At 35.8% G+C, this 22704-nt stretch overlaps 1 pseudogene; it reads left to right on the plus strand.

Moving 5' to 3' along the window:
* The first annotated feature begins 8448 nt into the window (after positions 1-8448).
* LOC133311107 (cytochrome P450 94B3-like) lies at positions 8449-10014 on the plus strand (annotated as a pseudogene).
* The last annotated feature ends 12690 nt before the right edge of the window (positions 10015-22704 follow it).

A 22704-nucleotide genomic window follows, 5' to 3' on the forward strand; every position in this document is an offset into this window, starting at 1 on the left:
TGATATTGCATCAGCAGTCAAAAACAACAGGTGAAAACTCAAATGTTTAGAATACCCTCAATATAGGTATCAAACTTCATCAAATCTTATGCTTACATCATTAATGATATTCATATCATTAGGACAGCTCTGTAACTTAAATTCATTGTATTGGAGCTATACTACAGTCTATTACTGCGTCAGCAGTCAAAAACAGCAGATGGAAATTCACTTGACTGGAATACCCTCAATATGGGTATCCAAATTCTTAGAATTTCATTCTCATTCCATTTATGACCATAAGGACCTCATTATAACCCTCTAATTTAAAAATGACATAATTAGGGTTATTATACAACTCTACCCATGATGCACAAGCGCATGCGTCAAGCAATACAGGGTTTTCAACTAGCCCTAGATTATTGCCCTCAAGGAACAAATGTAAAAGCAGCGTTTAAAAGGAAACAATTGAAATTAAACAGGACGAAGAGTAATAACAACACACGTTCTCAGTTGGAATTCTTCAAAGAGCATTCTCTACTAGCTAGTTAAACAGAGTTAACCAATCTAAGTAGCTAAATGTCGGGAGTGATTCTTAACCTTCATTGAACAATATTAAAAAAAAAATTTTATTGAACAATAAAAATCATCAAGACGAGAGCAATGATGTAAATGTCTATGTAACTAGAAATCACTCAGAGCAATTATATTTCTCTTTGAATTTTAGTTTTCAGAAGATTAATAATTTTAAGAAAGTAGGTTTCCGGGCTCGATATTTTCACCCCCTTGGTTGAACCTGCAATGTTACACATTTTTCAAACTGAACTATGCTCCTGTCTCCATTACGGTTCATTCAATATAACCTGGAGCAAAGGCCTTTTGTTTCAAATCACTCTTGAAGTTAATTGAATCTAAATTCAAGAGATCATGTCTACCTTCTCAGAAGAGCATGGCTGAAGGGATCACTAGCAAAAATGATTTACACATGATAGTGCTCCCCCTTCTGGATATTCCTCTGACTCAGAGCAAAATATCCTAAGACTTCCAATCTCCCTCCACACTACTTTGTGAGGGTTTCATCGACCAAGTGGACCTGGGATGACTTCGCAAACCAAAGGGTATTACGAAATTAGAACATTAAAACAAGGAACAACTCATAATTCATTAAGGAAAAGATGGTTTCATTACAAATTCATCCTAAGACAAAGGAGTTTACTTCTACCTCACCCTTAACCTACTTAAGAGAATTAGCTCATAGAGAGCATACTGCAACTACAAAAGAAAATACAAGGAAAAGCTTTCAGAAAATTCTAAAACTTCAGGTTGAAGATGATCCCTGGTTCAGGTCTCCTTTCCTTTTATTTGAGGTTTTTTGCTTTCAATCTCAGCCACTCCCTAGATCTAAAGCTCATCTTTCCTCAAATCCTCTCCAATCACAGCGTTGCTCCTTGCAACTCAACCCTATTGTAGCCGTGGTCCCCTAATTCCTTTAATTCCTTTTGCACGAATCTGCTAATGAGGACACACTTTCTACTGAAGCTGACGTGGAGGCTCTCGATTAGGTGCTTTTTCTGTGCCTATACTGTAGTGTGCTTTTTGGTCCCCCTTTGGTGTTGTATTTAACCGTTTCTTCCAAGTTTCTCCTTCAATTTAGTGGGCTCTCTTTTGCTAGGCTTCAAGTTTCCTGAAAAGACAATTTGATCCATTAAAAACATAAAGGGAAGAATCATATCAAATTGCTCCAGTACTGCCTTAATCCCCATATTAAGTATTGCTTCAACCCACAATAACAAGTATTTGCTCCTTGCAGAGAAAATGGAAGAAAAAAGGTAACTTGCGCATCAATAATGTAGATTTAAGGAGCATCAAAACCATTAATGGACCTCAACACCCTAAAACTAAACATTGCACGTCCTGAGCAATCATGTGTAATCTCCAGCCTCTCTTGTAAGTGGTGCAAGCTCCTTACAAATTTTTAAAGTGAGTGCCATCGATCCAGCTTCCAGTCACAATTTGGAGCATTTCTCCAACTTGTGAGTTTCACTTAACCAAACTAGTGAGTGTGTGAATTACTCCCCTTCATGCTTGCATCCGAAATTGCTCTGTAAATTGAACCATAAATGAGAAATAGCTCTGATATTTGTGTTTTCTTCATATGACAACTCCCATATTTTTTATTAGGTCTTTTGACTTGAAGTCAACTACCCTTGGCATTGCATAGGGCTGACCTTTAATAGTGGCTCTTTGAGCAGCTTATACTCCTTTTTGATGAATTGGATCTTTGATAACAATTGAATGGAGCAGATGAACAGACCATATTTTTTTTAAACAAAAAAACAAGGAACATGGGTGTCTCTTTAAACAACGATTTTTCTTCTGGAGCAACTACAGAGTACAAATCAGGTGTACACGCTCAAGGTCATCTTTTGGTGCTCTTAGATTCAGTGTTGCTCCAAGTAGAATGGACCACTTTACTCTTGCTTCTTGAAGTTACTGCTCTTTTGGCTCTGCATTTGTATTCTTCTACAACAAAGAGCTATCACTAAATACCTTCAAGGAATAATCAGAACTAACATGATTCTCAGAATAAAACAATTAAATCTTAAACACAAGACTCTAAACTACTTACATTAATATAAAAGTTTTAAGAAAAACAAATTAGGGTGGCGAATACCTGGTACACTGCAAACTTCAATCATAAAACAGAAGCAATCAGAGAGAATTGGTAAACCAACCCACCCCAGACATTCAGGCATCCGTTCCACAAAAATTAAATACAAGTAAGAAAGGGAATGAATAAACTTGGGGTCACGAGAGTGACCCTATTGAGTGCTTGTTCCTTCAGTTTCTCCTTGATTAGGAGCATCCGTTATGGCTTTTGGTGGCAAAATGTCTGAAAATGGTGGAAACATTTGTTGGTCTGTGAACTTTTCTTTCCAATTATCATTGAACACTTTGTCTCGAGCCTTTACATACATCTAAAATTGAGCTCTTTTCCTTTCGTGATCTCCATGTCTTCCTTCAAGGAGCGTATTTCATTGCTTTAGTAGGCTCTTTCTTCTCCATGGGCTTTATCCTTTTCCAACAGACTTTGTTTCATAAAATTCATAGAGTCCACCAACTCCTTGAGTGTTTCTTCTATGTCAGCAGGCTCTTTCCCTTTATCATTCAGGTCCATCTTTCTCTTCTTAGGAAGAGGTTCAACACTTCTGATTTGGTTCAACTCTTTTGTAAAGCCTCATTTTCTAATGCAAGCTGCACATTCATGTCCTTGAGATATTGGAGCTCTCCATAGAGTGCGTCTTTAATATTTTGTTCCTGCACCGCTAGAAGATCGGTTCCCACCCCCATCATGGTTTGAAAGGTGATTGTATCAAGGGCATCAACCAGAAGTTGTGTTTTGACTCTTCCCGCAGTTGTCTTCCTCAAAGGTGGCTTCCTCCTTCCTGGAATTTCTTGTGAGGCTACATTTTTACCGTTGACTGATGCTTCTGGTATATCCTCAGTCTTTTCTACCTTCTCATCATCATCATCCTCCTTCTCCTCTTCTTTTTCGCTCTCCAGTCTTTCATTCTCCCTCAACATTCTTAACGTTGCTTGATCAATGTCCGCTGCCATAGGAATAGTTTCTTCAGCTTCAGGGTGCTTGGGTTTTACACCAGCCCTCTTACACAACTCAGACACTAAACATGGAAAATAGAATGGTGCGCTATTGGTAGCATTTGCAACCAGTTGTTTGTATATGATCCTTCCCAGGTCAAACTTTTTCTTAGTGACAATACAGAAAACTAGGACCGCTCTCTCCCAATGTACTCTGGTATCATGGCTTACTGGCATCAAGCTGTAAGCACTTCAGTAGTGATACTCTCTTCTCCCCGCCCTGTATAGTACCTTTCATACTCATCCTCCTCCTCCGGAATAGTGATTGTGTTGAAAGCTTCATTAATTTCTTCTGGCGTGAAATCCACCTTCGCGCCTTTGATGGTAAGTGTTGGCAGCTTCTCTGCTTTCACCGCCTCCAAGAACGCCAAAACAAGCTCAGTGCTAGCCTGTTGTGGTGGTTCAACGAACAACTCCAACCCTTTTTTGTAATATCATCAACCAACCATCCTTCAATTCCTCTATGTTTCTGACTCACGATGGCGATGCCTCTTTCTGGTGTTATGGTTCGATCAAAGGTGGGGACAAATTTAAGCTCTTGGCTTCCTCTTGTCCTCCTTGGAGTCGAAGAGGTGATGGCTAACTTTGTTTTCTGTCTGGTCATTGTATGCAATTCTTTAGGCAAAAAGGGTTAAGACAACGGTTGAAGAAATTAGGGTTGAAGGTCAGGGGGAGTGGTTGTAGTTTGCTAGAGAGACAATCAAGTGAGATTTTATTGACAGAGAGGTAGTGGGCTTAAGGGATTGATTGGGCTTGAGGAGAGATAGGAGCGGTGGTAGGATAAGCGTGCATCACAGACCTAGCTCGCCTTTAGGGCCCGTTTGGATAGGCTTTCTCTCTTTCCAAAAGCTGCTTTTTTTAAGAAAAAAAGTACTTCTCACTTTAAGTTCATTTGAATATCTGCTTTTAAAAAGAGCAGAAGTCACACAAAAAAGCCAAAAACCTACTTTTTAAGAAGCTAAAAATTTTAACTTCTAAAAAAAGCAAAAGTCAAAAGCCAAATATTTTTTTTCAAAATAATTTTATAAAAATATAAATAGCTTTAACTTTTGTAAAAAGCACTTTTAAAATAAGGAAGAAATAAAAGCTATTTTTTCTGGAAGGCAAAAAAAACATGCTCTTAATGTAGTCAAAAAAGGTAACTACTTCCGATGTACCTCCCTTGTTACAGTTACTTTTTGAAAACTGGCGTAGAATTGTTATCCAAAAGTTGTTAACCGTTACGCAACGTGGCTGAGGGGGATTGGTGTAACTGATACTTCATGCCAAACAGAATCGGGAAGGTAATTCAAAAATGAAATCATCCCCCAAGATCTAGCCCATGATTTGTCTTTGGATTGCCAAAGGAGTTAGTTCGGCCGATTTTCAAGTAGATCCATATCTTAGATTAATATCTAAGTACAAATTGCTCCATGCCAAACAGTTTGGGTTCAAGTTGCTCAAGAGAAACGCCAAAACTAACTTCCTACAGTGTATAGAAACTCTTTATTAGCAAACTTAAAAATTGACTTAAAACAAAATTAAAACTTAAGGGAAGGAAATCTGGGTTGTCTCCCATTAGCGCTTTGTTTATAGTCTTAGCTCGACTTTGTGCTCCTTGATTACACATTTTCTGATTCATCGAGAGGAAGAGTTATCTCCTCTCGATCCATTGCTCATCTGTTATATTTCTTCAGTCTATGTCAATTTACTCTGAAGGTACTTCCGGTGGCTTCATTCACAATTATGAATGCTCCATTGGGTAGTTCTTTAAGGATTTCATAAGGTCCATCCCACCTGGATCTCAACTTTCTTGGGAACAATCTCAGCCTTGATCGGTAGAGTAGCACCTTATCACCAGCCCTTAACCCTTTTGTCATGCCATCTTTTCATTTGCTTATTGTAAAGACTAGCGTTATCAAATGCTTCACTTCTGAATTCTTCCAGCTCGTTCAGTTAGAGCAATCCCTTTTCCCCAGTAAGTATAGTGCCCATGTTCAATAGGGTAACAGCCTAGAAAGCTTTATGTTGCAACTCTAGAGGTAAATGACATGCCTTTCTGAATACGAGCTTATGTGGGGAGCATCCTATACGTGTATGATATGCAGTTTTGTATGCCCACAAGGAATCATCCAACTTGCTAGACCAGTCTTTTCTAGTGGGGCATACCACTTTTTCCAGGATTCTTTTGATCTCCCTATTGGAGACTTCTACCTGCCCGCTGGTATGTGGATGATAAGAAGTGGCAACTTTCTAATGAGCACCATATTTCTTCATGAGCACTTCAAATTGTCTATTCACGAAGTGCTTGCCCCCGTCGCAAATGATTGCTCTTGGGGTTCCAAAACGAGTGAAAATATTCTTCTTGATGAATTTTATCACTACTCTGGCATCATTTGTGGGAGTGACTATGGCTTCCACCCACTTTGAAACGTAATCTATTGCAACCAGGATATACTTATTGCCGAAGGAAGGCGTGAAAGGTCCCATGAATAGATGGCAAGGTCTTCAACTTTGCAGCCTGCCCAGCATTACTATAACATTCCCTAGCATAATCTCTGACCTTACCACATATAAAGCAAGAATTTAGGGCAGCAGTACAAGGACCCCTGTGGTACCTCTTGCATTTTTCACACAGTGGAGCAGAATTTCTATCATTGAATCCACCCCTCTGGCCACCACCCCTCTTGAATTGACCAGGAGGTTGCTTACCTGTAATCCCCTTCCTCTGTTATTCGTACTTCTTAGTGAAGATCAACCGTTGTGGTTTCTTTAACATGCGCCCCAGTACCTTTAAACTCTCAGTTTCAGGCTTTTTAGCTTTGAGATGCAAAGTTTTCCTCAACATCGATGATGGTGTCTTGCGGTAATTTGATCCCATATTTATAATAATGATACTCACAATCAAACTAAAATTCAACAGTTCTCTAACAAACTTTCGTTAAATGGTGTAAGATAGACAATATGAGTAAGTACAAAGATTTTTTTTATTTCTAAAATGATGAAGATAATATTTGTGCCTATCATGATGCATTTGCATGAGTAGTTGAAATATGAATTTATAATGATTTGGAAATATATAGAAAATAAGAGTAAGAGTAAAAAGGGGATGTGCTTCCTTTGTATCCTGGATCGAATTCTATTGAATTGCATAACCTTACTGTCAACAGGTCTTACATTATGTGAGATCTCTCATTGTGGTGGTTCTATAATTATGGGAACCTTGGTTTCTAGATCTTAGATCCCATTTTGAAATAAAATAGTCAAACAGGACGTACGTCCAAAATGGCTACAATCCCGAAAGAGTCATGCTCTAGATGAGACTTTCATGATAACCAAACAGGACGTACATCCAAAATGGATATCACTACATAACCTCTTTTCTATCTTAAGTTCACTCAGACCCGGGTATAGGGCCTCACTCGTAAGCGTGTGTGAGTTGTATGGTATACATATGAGGTAGGATCCTTTGACACCAGTGTCAAATTTAAAGTTTGACACCTCATCTGAGACTCATTAGATCAAAAAAGATTAACGACTCTGATTTGTAAGCATATGACACCATTGATCTTTTTTGATCTAACGACTCTCAGATGAGGTGTCAAACTTGAAATTTGACACTAGTGTCAAAGGATCCTACCCCTATATATATATATATATATATATATATATATATATATATATATAAGGTAGGATCCTTTGACACCTCATCTGAGAGCTGTTAGATCAAAAAAGATCAACGACTATGATTTGCAAGCATGTGACACCGTTGATCTTTTTTGATCTAATGGCTCTCAGGTGAGGTGTCAAATTTAAAATTTGATACTGGTGTCAAAGGATCCTGCCTCTATGTATATATATAAAACTTAATAATAAAAATCAAACTCCAAGTGAATAAAAATATTCGAAGTACTACCTACAAAATATTAATAGAATTAGTGGAAACTATACCAAACAAAATGTTTTTTGAAACCTTCTTTTAATCGTCTACAAATCTTGAGTGTATTCTTTTAAAAAACATATGTGTTGAAAATAAAATTTGTGCCGATGAGATTACTTAGTGCGATAAACACGTATGCTGTAAAGAAAAACTTCAGTCTGAAAATCAGCACTTGAAACTAGTCCAAATATATATTTACTGACTCTTTTTGCTTAACTACTTGCGTTTTATCATATTGTGACTCAAATCGCCAATAAGGTACATCAATGAAGTAGTGCACGTTGTATTTTGAAAATAAAGCACGTCAATGTATTCCACTAAATAAATAAGATAAAGAAAGAAGCATATACCGACAAGCAATGATATTAACAATAATCTACCAAATGAGAAATTAAATGCTAGTCAATCATGGAGCACTAAGCTAGCATTATTTTTAACAAAAAATGGTCATGTTTGCCATATTTGACTGAGTAACTACGGATCATTTACTGATTTTTTTTTTGTTAATGGCTATTTATATAATTATTTGGAATCTAAATAAGAGGAATACTAATATATATCTATTAAATTTCATTGATTTTATTCAGATTTGATTTTTCCTGTGGTAGATATAAAGATTTCATTTTGATTTAGATTTATTATAGCTATAATATATTTTAAACGGGAGTTTCTAAACAATTTCCTATTTTAAACGATGTAATAATATATGATTGGGTGAATAAATCCAAAATCAAATCCTTATTATAATGAGATTAATCGATTGGAATATTTCTTAAAAAAAAATTAAAATATTCAACTCATAACAAAACTTCGTACTTCCTAGTGGATATTTAAAGACCATATGAGAGTCAACTCATAAATTCTCCATATTACACAATTTTCATGATAACATGGAAGTGCTCAAGCACCTCCTTTCCTTGCAGCCTCTCTCATTCATCTTTCTTCTTATCATCTTCTACATAGCACTCACTGAGTTACAGCGAGTCAAGAAACTCACCTATCCCCTCATAGAATGCTTGATATCCTTTTACAAGAACCGTTACCGTCTTCTAGATTGGTACACTGAGCTTTTGGCTCAGTCACCGACAAACACCATCGTTGTTCACCGGCTAGGAGCGCGTAGAACAATTGTGACAGCAAACCAAAAGAATGTTGAGTACATTCTCAAGACAAACTTCAACAACTTCCCCAAAGGTAAGCCCTTCACTGATATTCTTGGTGATTTTCTTGGCCATGGAATATTTAACGTTGATGGAGAGTTATGGCTAGCACAACGCAAACTAGCTAGCCATGCGTTCTCTGCAAGGTCCCTTAGGGAATTTTTCATGCACGTGTTGGAGGAAGAAGTGTGTGAGAGGCTCTTGCCTATGTTGGAAGAACTTTCCATTGAGAAAAAAGTGGTTGACTTTCAAGAGTTGTTAGGAAGATTCTCATTTAATGTTATATGCAAATTCGCATTGGGGAGTACTAATAATAGTTGTTGTTGTTTGGATCCTTGTGTTCCCATTTCACCACTTGCAAGGGCTTTTGATGTAGCAGCTGAGATATCAGCAAAGCGTGGAGCAGCACCTTTGTTCATGATTTGGAAGATGAAGAGATTTCTTGGGGTTGGATCTGAACGGAAGCTGAGGGAAGCTGTTGAGGAAGTTAAGACCCATGTCATGAAAATGATTCAGGAGAGGAAGGAGGAGAAGATGAATGTGAAAGGAGAGGTAAATAAGGGTGTTATTGAAGATCTCTTGTCACAGTTTATATCTGCAGGTCATGATGATGATGTGATACGAGACACGGTGATAAGTTTCATTATGGCAGGGAGGGACACTATATCAGCGGCTATGACATGGTTCTTCTGGTTACTATCGGGTTATTCTCATATAGAGAACCAGATAGTGAAAGAGACAGAACTTAAGGCAAAAGGAACATTATTGGATTATGAGTCAGTGAAGAACTTGAGTTTGTTAAAGGCATGTTTATGTGAGTCTATGAGGCTGTATCCACCAGTTGCTTGGGATTCTAAGCATGCAAGAGGTGATGATTTATTGCCAGATGGTACTGTGGTGAATGAAGGAGATAGAGTCACATATTTTCCTTATGGAATGGGGAGAATGGAAACGTTGTGGGGGAAGGACTGGTTTGAATTTAGACCAGACCGGTGGTTTATTGAACCGGACAACAATATTAAGGAAGGAATAATTACATTGAGTGTTGTTTCACCCTTTAAATTTCCAATTTTTCAGGCTGGTCCAAGGGTGTGTCTAGGGAAGGGAATGGCTTTCGTTGAAATGAAGTATGTGGTGGCTTCAATTCTTCGGCGATTCAAAATTAGAATCGTCAGCCCTGACAAGCCGAGACTCGTGCCACTGCTCACGGCACACATGGCCGGCGGCTTAAAAGTATTGGTTTGCGAGAGGGAGAAACTGACTTAGATTAACTTCTTGTTTTTTATATTCACGTGAGTCAATTTGTATTTTTTTAATAATTCTTAGATATTTTAAGGGTCAATGATGTAGCACGCCATTTTGTATACTTTTCCTTGTTCAACTACACCTCTTGAAACCTAATGAAAGAAGGGGAAACGCTTAGTGCGCACCCGATATCAAATGTATATCAAAAGAACTTAAAAAGTTTGATTTGATTTGCTAAACAAAATTGAAAAGTTATATTTACAAATTTTTCACTTACATACTCTTACAAATTATACTATGTTTGACCGGTCATACTTCACTCAAGAATATATGACCAGTCATATATTATAAACGGATCATTCTCTAAACAAAATAAAAGATAAGAATGAAATAATATAAGTACCACACGAAAAAGTAATTGAATCTCTAAATTTTTTTTCATGATTACAAAACTCCTACTTTTCTATTATCTCGACTAGTGTGACTAAAACAATACACAAGTTATATACCAAAAATAAAATAAAAAAGTACCCAAGTTATATTTTAATAAGTTTTGTTTTATTCTATTTACGAGTGGCACAAAAATCTTTAATATTTATGCATAAATAAGCACACCAACATTATTAAACTCAGATTGACCATTAACTCAGGCAGAGTAATGAGTTAATGGTCATTGATTCAACCAGTGAATTAATAGTTCAATCGACTAAATTGAATTATATAAAACTATATAATAAATATAAGACAAAGTATGTATTCTTTTAAATGATGGTCCTTTCAGAGAGAGAAAAAGATAGATCATGCAGGAGAGAAAAAATAAAAATAAACTCACCCTCGCTTCCTATGATTTATCTCTTTTTCTCACTTTATATCCTTACACACTTTTCCCATAAATATAATAATGAGTGTCCTTTAACCACAAAATCCTTGTAACTTATGGTAAGTGTCGCTAACAGGTCAACTTAAAACATTTTTATTAAAAATTTCAAAAACAGATTAAATCCCACAATTGGAACACATGCTATACTGGATTCAACTATTTAATATGAAATTAATTGCACAACTGATCCGTTGACTGAACCGGTCGAACTGGCCGTTGATAATGCATTAAACAAATAATAATACAAAAAATTATTATATAACTTAATTACTTATACTATGCAACAATCGCAACTTAAGCATTACTCGAATTAGAAAACTTGCAACTACTTTTTATTTCTTGTATATAGAGAATGATTAGTTGTAAACAATTCGTACGATGATGCTTTCCACACATGTTCACCAGCCTAACCTTAATCGTTGAACATGTTCATCATAATCAGTGAGAAATCAATTCCTGCAAAACATGCTTTATATTGGTGACTTTATTTCTTTAGAATCTGGTCAGAAGATTGCACATGCTTGCCCCAATTGAATATTTCATATGGGATGGTCTGCGTAAGGTGTTACGCAAGCTGATTTAATTAAACAAAATCTTATTACCTTACAGTAAGCTTAAAGCATTCGTTTAATTTTCTTGAGCACATTGCTTTATGTATAGAATAAATCGGTTAAGGGATGCAGTATGTTAGGTAAGGGTCTATAATAATTGATATTGTTGGTTACCAACTCTTGAATTATAGCCGGTTGTGTTTAATTCATGTCGATACAAACACCACAAATTGATATTAATGAGTTACATGATGTACAATATAAATATATATATCGATTTTACTTTTTGAATAAAAATTACTTAAATAACTTCAAATTAAAAAATGAAAATACATATATAATTATATAATACTTTAATTTAACGAATTGACACAAATAACTTAAATATAAATATAAAATGATTTTTTTACGAATATAAATATGGGTTGACATGAATGCAAAAAATTCATGTCATAGGCGTTAAAATTTTCACCTCTATTTGATAGTCCATCTTTCTCTAGGAGGTTACGTTCAGCTCTTGCCTCGTCATGTCCAATGCAAATAAGTCAGTGACATGGTACTAAAAATTTGTAGAAAAAGATGAGAATCATAGTCAGTACCTGTGAAGGGTAAGGGGGATATAAAGTCCTTTATGTAAGTCTCTCCGTGCTGAGTCATCAATCTCCCAGGGACAATTAGTTGACCCTTTATAATTTTTACCTAGCGTGTATAACATATTGTTTTACAACACAAGTTTATAGAGGCCTGCTCCCATTAAATTAAACAGGCCAAAGAAACTATTCTTGGGCTCAAAAGCTCAAGTTACTTATGTCACAATTACATCAGCAAAACAAACTTTGAAGAGAATCATCCGAAGAGAAGATTGAATATGTGACCTTAGAGAAGAATTTTGTAACTATCATTTTTGGTGAATTTGAGTGTAAACCTTTAGTGAAATTAGGGAAATTTGATTATTGTAATCCTACTATTATCACAGTGAAAAAAATCTCTAGACTAGGTCCTATGGTTTTTACTCCTTTACATTATGAGAGATTTTCCATGTTAAAATTTATGTTTTCTTCTCTCCATCTCTGCCTTTTTGCATTTTTTGATTTCTGCATTTTGGTCGACCTATTGACCTGTAGGTCGATCTCCACGTGCTGAGGTGTAGAGCTTCGCTTGACAACTTGAACTCTCTTCAGTGCTGATTTAGGGACCTCGTCCCAACAATAGTGGTGTCAGAGCCTGGGATCTAAAGTGACAGAGAGATGGAAAGATGTTCAAGGTCACATCAGACAACTTCACATACTGGATACTGATAATTGAAGATAATATCTTCTGTAAAGACCTCTGGGTGTTGAGAACCCTGAAGAAAAGAACGAAAAAGAATGCGAGATCCTGAACAAAAAGACCGTGGCTATGACCAGGAAATATATTGACAAAAACCTCTTTGAGCATGTATTCTAGTTCACCAATGCGTATGAACTATAGACGAAGTTGGAGTCCATGATACAGAAGAAGACTCCGAGGAATAAGGCACATATGGTTCGCCGACTTATGAAGTTCAAATACAACAACGCCAAGAGCACGGTTGAGCATCATACAAAGGTATTGTAAATTAATTGTCTAAAGCTAAGATGAAAATTGTTGATGAGCTTCAGGCTCTCTTACTCCTCAGCTCACTGCCAAAAATCTAAGATACTCTGGTAGTGACCTTAAGCAACTCGTCTCATAAGGAACACCTTACAATGGATTCTGTGACTGACAACCTCCTGAACGAGGAGTCAAAAAGAAGAAAAAGAGGTGTAACAAGCAAGTCCAATGCGAAGTTGCTGAGAGCAGAGGAAGTTCCATCTTCCGAGGCAAAAGTGAGAGCTGAAGTCGTAATAAGTCCAGAGGTCGGTTAATGTTAAAGTATGAATTGATCTGCTTCTACTGTGGGAAGTCTGACCACAAGAAGCCAGACTGTCAGACTCTAAAGAAAAACCAAAAAAGCAGCAATGTCAAACCAGACTAAATTGAACCTAAGAAGAAGAAAATAAAAGCACCATTGTGGTGGCTGCAAATACTGATGTTGAGGTCTTCCTCTTAGGTGACGACGATTATGCCTGGATTGTTGATTCAAGTGTCTCCTTTCACGTTACTCCACACAAAATTTTCTCCTCCTCCTATAGAAGCAATGACTTCGGAGTTGTCAAAATGGGAGACTAAGTCACCAGTAAGATTGTTGGAATTGGTGACGTAACCTTGCCCACAAACGTTGGTTGCAGACTTGTGCTAAAAGAAATCAGGCATGCACTAGACAAGAGCCACAATCTAATCTCGGTAGGTTTCTTTCGTAAGACCAGATTATACCAGAAGACACAAATATATCCTTGATCTCGTCCACCCCGATGTCTGCTCCATGTCGGAGAGATCACTCAACGGGGCTCAATATTTTGTTTCTTTTATTAATGGCCACTCATGAAAGGTGTGAGTGTTTTTGTTGCATTCCAAAAACCAAATTCTCTAAGCCTTCAAAGAATTTCATGCTATGGTGGAAAGATAGACTGGCAAAAATGAAAGGAGTCCAAACTAATAATGAGGAGAATACTACGACCATTTTGATGGCTACTACAAAACGGTCAGGATGAGACTAGAGAAGACACCCCTAAGACACCGTAGTTGAATAGAGTTGCTAAGAGGATGAATTGGACTATTGAAGAGAGGGTCCAAAGTATGCTATATAGTATATCGGGTTACCAAAATCATTTTGGGTAGAAGCCATTCAATCTGCCATTGATGTAATTAACTTATAACCATCAAGACATCTTCAATGAGAATTTTTTCAAAAAGTATGGAAAGGACAAAAAGTGTCCTATGTTCATTATAATGTTTGAATGTCAAGCTTTCGTGCATATCTCAAAAGATGAAAGGGCGAAGCTTGTTACTAAAATGAAAGAATGTATTTATCTCAATTCCCTGATATATGAGTTTAGTTTCAGACTTTGAGATACTGTCAATAGGAAAATAATAAGAAGTTGGGATGTTGTCTTCCATGAAGACGAAAGTATAAAAGATATCTCTAAACCCAAAGTTCAGGTTGTTGTACGATGCGAAGAACTTGTCCTTCCTGTCTGAGCTGATGTATGGGTAAAAACCAATCAAGAAAATGATGAAAATGACTAGCAATAAGAAAAGCCACCTATTAAAGGTGTTGAAGAAATACAAGATTATGTAGGTCGTGTAGAGGTCTAAAGTGAGAATGAAAAGCCGAAATCTCAACCTGAAATGCATATTAGGCACTCTTCTAGAGTGATATGACCTTCCACAAGATACCCTCTTGATGAATATATCGTTGTTGCTGAAGATTGTGAGCCTCGGAGCTACGATGAAGCCATGACGAGCTTTGAAAAGAAAGAATGGGACAAAGCAATACAGGATGAGATGAAGACCTTGCATGAAAATCAAACATATAAGTTGACCGAGCTGCATAGTGGAAGACGAGCTCTGAAGAATAAATGGGTGTTCAAGTTTAAACATGAAGAGAATGGCCAAAGACCAAGATATAAAGCCAGAATAGTGGTGAAAGGTTGTAATCCGAAAAAATGAGTAGATTTTGAAGAAATATTTTCTCTTGTTATGAAAATGACTTCGTTCTGAATTGTATTAGCCATTATAGCCTCAATGGACCTTAAAGTTGAGAAAATGGATGTAAATACTTCATTCCTTCACGGCAACTTAGAAGAAGAGATCTTCATGGAGCAACCTGAAGGAGAGCTCCAAGAAAGGAATATTTGGCATTCTGTTTGATGAAGAACCTCTATGGTTTGAAGTAAGCACCCAGGTAGTGGTATAAGAAATTTGAATCCTTCATTACTGAACACAAGTTCATAAAGATGAAAATGTTCCATAAGTTCCCAAGTCTATGCAAATCAAGTTTTGATTATTACAAAGCACTAACTATCTCAACATGGATGGAAAACATAGAGGGTAGTGCAATAAGTCCCAAATAAAGTTAAAAGACTAAAGCAACATGCAAAAGTGAAGGAACTATTAAAAGGAGTAAAGTCAACACCAAAGTCAAAGTTTTCAAGTGCAGAAAGGAACTACAAGACTCTAAAATACTTGAAGATTGAAGATCATTGAAGAAATATGAATACATGTGCTAGTATTGTTTGTAATGTCATTTTAAGTCTTAAGAAGTTTAGAATTGAGTTTATTGTGCTATGTCTCTCAAGGTTACATTTAGAAGCCATAAACTCGTGCATTGAGAAAATCATATACATGATCAATATATGCAAGCCTCACACATGTGGAACACTGTTAGAATGATCCTAGAATCATGCATTCATGTGTAATAAGTAAGAAATAATCAATTAGAAATCATTTTGAACCAAAATTGGATCAAATATGGCTGCTGCACTCAAATAACTGGATATGGATATTTGAATATCCAGATGGGGATATTTTAATATCTGGATGAGGATATCCGAATATGCCCCAATAAATATCAGGATATGAATATTCGGATATCAACTCATGAAATATTTGGATATGGATATGCTGCCACAAGATTAATGAAAAATTAGGATTCTAATGGCTAAAAATGGTCAAGTAACTCATAATACTCCTATATAAACATGCATTGCACCACATATGAAAAATTTAAGAAAAAAGTTTAAAGGTTGAATGATGACCTAGAAAAATTTACATGTGCTAGGGAGAACTTAGGTGTTATACTTGGTAGTCAAAGACCTTCGCATGTTACTTATAGTTTAGGTTATGAAAAGCCTAAGGCACATCATCCTCATGCTAAAAAGACTTCACATGTGCATTAACCGTATATGTCTAAAAGTCCATTTGTTAAATGCAACTTTTGTGGAAGAAAATGACATAATGGATATCATCATTACAAGTATAGAAGAAAGGTTAAAGCTTATAAGCAAATTTGGATTGTTAAGGGAACTTTACCCCCACTTTTCACTAATAATGGATTGTTGCTGCCCAAGCTTAACCAATATAGACCAAAAAAGAGTTGGGTACCAAAAATTCAATAAATGAGTTGTGTTGTAGGTACCCTTGTGTCTCTTTCCTTCTAGCGCAAATGGTAAGGCAAAGAACTCTAAATGAAACTTGATCGATGGTACCTTAGAGATTCAACACTCAAGAAATGGAGAAATGTGTAAGAAAGTGAAAGTTCAATGTTTGCTTATTGAACAAGAAAAAGGATTTCAAATTCATACCCTTTATGCACATTGATCTGGTAAATTTTCAAAACTGAGGTATGTCCTTTTTGCACACCTTATATAAATGAAGTTTGTTCATGTGTACCATTCTACGATTCACTTTGTGCCTATGGCTTTTAATGATTTGAGTGCTAGAGTGAATCGTAATAACTTATTCAAAAAGTACATGAAGGAGAGTCTTGTTGCTGCCACCATAAGTCCATTCTAAGCTTAAGCACAATCACACTCTATGATGAGATACACTTATATATTCAAAACCCATTGCCACAGACATCAGAGTTAACTTCCTCTTTACTTGAAGGTTAATTCACATAACCAATTTTGGGGCTATTAAACTCCAAGTGTACACATTTTTCCCCAAAAGTTTTTCCAGGGTTTTTTTTCCCTTTCCACTTTGTAAGAAAAAAGACACAGCATACAAAAAGAAACATTGCTTATTCACAAATCATTACATCAAGGTCCTTAACTACTTCAAGGAACAAAAAACTTCGATTAGAGTAAAAACAACTGAGATCCATTCACGAAAGAGATTAGATCCGGAGACTTGTTTGCTTGTTCAAAGCTAGTTTGAGAAAGAAAACAAAACAAAGAGATGAAGATAGCATAAAAAACACAATGCAACACTCTTATCAAAAGAATAGAATAGAAATCGCATAAAGGTCACAAATCTGAAAGCATTGAAATGAATTGAAGTTTGAAAGGTTGAGACAGAAAGAAAGTGTTATGACCTCACATGAAAGGCCTGTATTCTAAATGGCTGGCATATTTATTAATTATACTAAGAGTTCGCTTTTTATGCAGTTACTGTAGATAATTTATCTGCAATAAGCCCAATACGACGTCGTTTTGGGGTGGAAATCATGGTGTTTTTGTAATTTTAATTTATTTCAGGGTTATAATAGTCTTTATTTGTAGATAACTTATCTGCAGAAATATTTTTCCCTTATACTAAACCTACTCGACAATAATGAATCTTAATTTGGACCAAAAAATTTCACTAGTGTCAGGTAACTAATCTATAAATAAAAGGTTAACCAAATAAAATACATACATTCTACATGCTCTCTCTTAACTGACACTGTGCAGCACACATCTCATCCTTTAGCTATGTTGTTATTATAATAGTGCACAGTGATCCGCTGATCTTTAATATATCTCTCCCATAAATACATATCCCCACAGATACCTGAGAGAGGACACAGAGATCCAATATCAACATACCAGCCACCTGCTAGACATCTTTATCTCTATTATAGAAAAGAATGAGATACTGTAAGAACCCGTACCGTTAATTAAGGAAGTTAATTAATTAATTAAGAGAAATTAGGAAATAATTCCATAATTGACCCTAATAATTATTATGAGGCTTTAATAATTATAGTAAGTAAGAAATAATGCTGAAAGTCGCTTTTCTGACGAAAAGTGCAGATACCGGTTCTGCTACTCGGTATAAATGCGTATCGATGAAGTATCCTGGAAAATTATAATAAGTAAATGAATATTCCTAGAATATTATATAGGACTAGTAAAACAAGTTTCAGGTCAAAATAATGAGAACTGGTGCCAAAATTGATACTGGCTATGGAAAAACGCGTACCGGGAAGGTGCTGCGAAAAATAAAATAAAAATATGATAAATCCTAGAAAAATGAGTAGGTTCAGAATCCTATGTTTGGAATTTAAGTTCTAAGCGTAGCTATTAGTGCTATTACTGTGTGATTAAACTTAAGTAGGCTATATATAGCCACTTGCACAAAAACCTAGATCAGATTTTGATGTGCCTACGTAGAGGTTTCTAATGCATTTGGTTGCCACCCTCTCCTTCACCCTCCCTTAGCCTTCTTCTCCATAGAAAACCTTCAAGAGATTATCTTTACTCTTGATTTCTTCATAATGGCTTCTTATTTGAGTGTACTTAAGCCTTGAAAGATTGAAATGTGCTCCATTTCTGAGTGTAGCTTCTGAGTTTGAGAGGTTGTGGGGGCTGAGTTGGTGGTTCTCTTGGAGGAAGCCACCTACTGGTCTTTGGAGGCTTCAAGGATCCATTTTGATGGTGAAAGGTCCTAGCTTGTAGTGCATTTCGTATTTGGGAAGTGGCAGAACTTTAGTGCTGTGTTGAGGACCCTTATGGTGTCTTATTTTCGAATTTTTGGAGCTTAGAGGTATACCATGATCATCTCTTTGTCTTTTGATGATTTTAAGCTTGTTTAATCGGTTAAAAAGTAAAACTTTGATCAATTGAATAAAGGAATGTGTTTCTGAGTCCTAAGCATGTTAATAAACATCTGTTTAAGGAGTTCTTGGACTCCAGATCAAGTTTGGATCATTGGAGGTCAATTATACCTTTAAAACTCAGTTTTCTGCATTCTGTTGAAGAAGTATTCGAATACTTTTCGTGCAGTATTCGAATACTTCCTGAAAAAAGCATTCGAATACCTTTAAAACTCAGTTTTCTGCATTCTGTTGAAGAAGTATTCGAATACTTTTCGTGCAGTAATCGAATACTTCGCGAGACAACAGTGACCTAGTTTGGTAAAATTGCAATATCTCGAGCTACAGAGCTCTAAATTGAGTGAGGTTTGGACTTAAGTGAAGCTAACACATAGGGATACAACCATGTAAATTTTCAGATCCATTGGATACGTGGATTGCTCTCAGTTTATGTTTGAAGTCGTGATCCTATTGCTAGAAATTCAGTTTGTTGTAGGAACTTTGCAAAAATCATAACCGGAGTTATACAACTCCGATTGAGACATAAAATATGTCGTTGGAAATCTTGAGATGTCTAGTTTAACATATTAAAATATTAGAGTAATTGGTAAAGAGTTGCAACTTTAGTTTTAAACTGGTAGTCGAATACTCCTTGCAGGAGTATTGGAATACTTTTCTGGGAAGAAAAGTATTCGGATACCTTTGAAGAAGTATTCGAATAATGGAAAGTATTCAAATACGGTGAGGTTTGGTATTCGGATACTGTGGTATTCGGATACTGGGGGAAAGAATTCGGATACTTGGTAGTATTCGAATACTTAAATGAAAGTAATCGAATACTTTCTGGAGAGCTGGAGTATTTGAATACTACTCGTGGAGTATTCGAATACCTCCTGCAGAAATAACATGAAATGAGTTAAAATGAGTATGAAAACCTTAATCACTTAGTGTAATCTTGAGTGATGATTATTGATGATTAAGTATTGTATTAACAGATTGTGATTGTGCTGTTTGTGGGCCTTGAGCTTGTGTGGACTCTTGGTTTGGATAGCTAGCTTACAAGGTAAGCTTTCGTGTCCTCGGTTTAGCCATTGTTCGATCCACCATGTCCCATGGGGGGATGGTTTATATGCATGATGTTGTTTTCATGTATTGTTTTGATAAATGCTATTGAGCTGTTATATGCGAGTGCCTTTATGATATGCATGTGGTGTTCCACCTATACGGTAAGCCTGAGTATGTGGAGACATACAAGATGGTGAGGCTGTGGGTGAGGTGTAAGCGGTGTTCCTTGTACTTATTGTGGGATTGTAGACGTACGTCCTGCATTTCTCTAGCCAGTAGAATAGTTAAAACACACATGGCATGAATATCTGTTGCACTGCATAGTTTGGAACTTATACTGTTAAATGCTTTTGAACTTATATTGCACATGTAAGTGAGCTTGGGGTGGAAGATCCTTGAGGACCCCTTGTCTTACTGAGATTTTTTGTTTAGAGATTTCACCCCACGTTTGGGGACGCTTATTTCAGGTTCAGGTAACTTGGGGGCTGATGCCTCTAGCGGCAGGAGGCCGGATCTTAGCTGATATTGATGTTATATGCTGACATGTTTGGATGCTGGAATATATCTGCTGATGTTATGCTTTTAGCTTGTTATTATTATGTTGCTGTTGTTGAGACTTTTGTGGGCTTTTTTGCCTTATTTGGTGAGCATGGGTTTGTCTATGCCACGTTGATGTTAGTACTTTTAGCTTGAGTTGTATAAACTATCAGGGTTGTCCGGTCTACGTGTTGTAGTTCCGTGACTAGAGACATATTGATGTTAATTTTATATTGAGGTATTTCAGTTAGCTGTCTTTTGCAATTTACATACATACGATGTTTTGAAAATGATTAAGTAATCAAGTTGGTAATGATTAACGACATCATAATTGAAAAGAAAAAGATATTCCGCATTTTTAATTAAGCGCAGCTTAATACGAAGACATGATAACATACCAGATATATACGGGGTGTTACAGATACCAACCGAAATCGGAAATAATAGGGGTGTTCATCAACCGATCCAAACCGATTCAAACTGCGGTGACCGAACCAAAAAATCGATAACCGAATAAACCAAAAATCGAAAAATCGAAAAACCGAAAAAAAATCATAAATTTTAATTGGATTAGATTGGTTTTTGGACAGGTTGATGAAAACCGATCCAATATGTTAATTCCCCTTTACCTACTTGGGTTTTTTTTCCAATTATAGTCCAAAAATTTCTAAACCCAATAACTCATCAACTAAACCCAAGAAAAAACCTAATCACATCTCATCAACAAAATTTCATCTTAGTAGAGTTTTATATCTCATTGTTCAAAAAAATAATTTAATATCGTTTACTGATTCTTTTGTATTTCAAAAAAAAAAAAATTACAAAACCAATATATACAAAAGATGTTATTTGCACAATAATCATTAAACAAATTTTAGAATTTTCAAAAAACCGAAAACCAATCCAATCCAATCCAAACCGAAAAAAATTGGAATGGATCGGATCGGATCGGATCGGATTTGAAAAAAAAAATCCAAACCAAATGAATAATTACATGATTAAACCGAAGGAATTGGATCAGATGATTTTTGCTTCCAAATCTAATCCAATCCAAACTGCGAACACTCCTAGAAAATAAGAGATCCAAATGGGATTGACCAATAGAAGAGAGTGAAGACGCTTCAGGTTCTCCGACACTCTCACTTCGGTTCCTCCATTTTCGTTCCCAGCATTCATATTATTTTCCCGCCATTTTTCTTTTTAGGCTAACTCTCGTTCTCGTGTGCCATTGGACTTTTAAGTTTTAAGGCCCAAAATAAGGGAGAACAACAAAAAAACAGATGAAATCTTTTGTCCACCCTGAAAAGCATTTTATTGTTAAGTGAAGCTCAAAATCGTATTCTTTTTTTGTTAACTTGGTCCCCTACAAATATTTTCCTTTTAACTTATTTTTTAAGATGATATTTGCTTATATTCAGTTATCCCAAGTATAAAGACCATCTTATGACATTCATATTTGAATGGAAATTTTTTATATAATCACTCAAGACAGAGACTTGCAAGTTTTATACGTGCAAAGAATTGTTTATTTATTTTTTACTCTTAATTTAATTCAGGAACATATTGATCGAACTAACAGCCATAGCGCTCAGTGTCTCTTTTCTCTAGGAATGAACATCATTATCATAAAAAATTTCTGACATACCACACATAGTTAACAATTTAACATCATTAGCATTCATTTTTCTATCTCAATCTCTCTCCTGCTCTTTCCAAAGGGAAAAGTACGTGAATAATTTGAATACAAACCACATAAAAAGTGAGGAAGAGTCTTTAATGATTTAGATAAAAAGGAAGAGAATGAAGAGAAAAATGAATATATTGATTAAAATTCTGTAATTCTGTCGGAGTTTTTATTTATGCATACAACAACATTCTTTTTCAAAATGGCGCACAACTTTTTAATGATAAAAACCTTTTTACCAAGTTTAATAATCCTTCTCACAAACTCCTTAGTACAGACACTTGAACAGTTTGGGAAGAAGTTTATGTGAATGTTTTTACTCTATCTATTCAATCAAACTCAAGGAAAACAAAAAAATTCTATATCGAATTCACTAATGGAACAATGCTTAGTGCACTATGGCACCATGTACATTAAGTACTTCACATTTAAATGAAGTGGAAAAATAAGAGTACGAATATACAGAGACTAATTTGAGTCTAACTATAATTTGAGTCTAATTCTTCGTGCATGTTTTTTTGGGAAAATTTCAAAAAACCTCTCTATAACTTTCTTAGTAATCATTTATCCCTTTCCTAAAATTTTAAATCATTTACTTCTTGACTTA

Source organism: Gastrolobium bilobum, unplaced genomic scaffold, assembly GCF_033153095.1.
Source record: "Gastrolobium bilobum isolate Gb01-03AN ecotype WA unplaced genomic scaffold, APGP_CSIRO_Gbil_v1 utg2457, whole genome shotgun sequence".
Lineage (NCBI taxonomy): Eukaryota > Viridiplantae > Streptophyta > Magnoliopsida > Fabales > Fabaceae > Gastrolobium > Gastrolobium bilobum.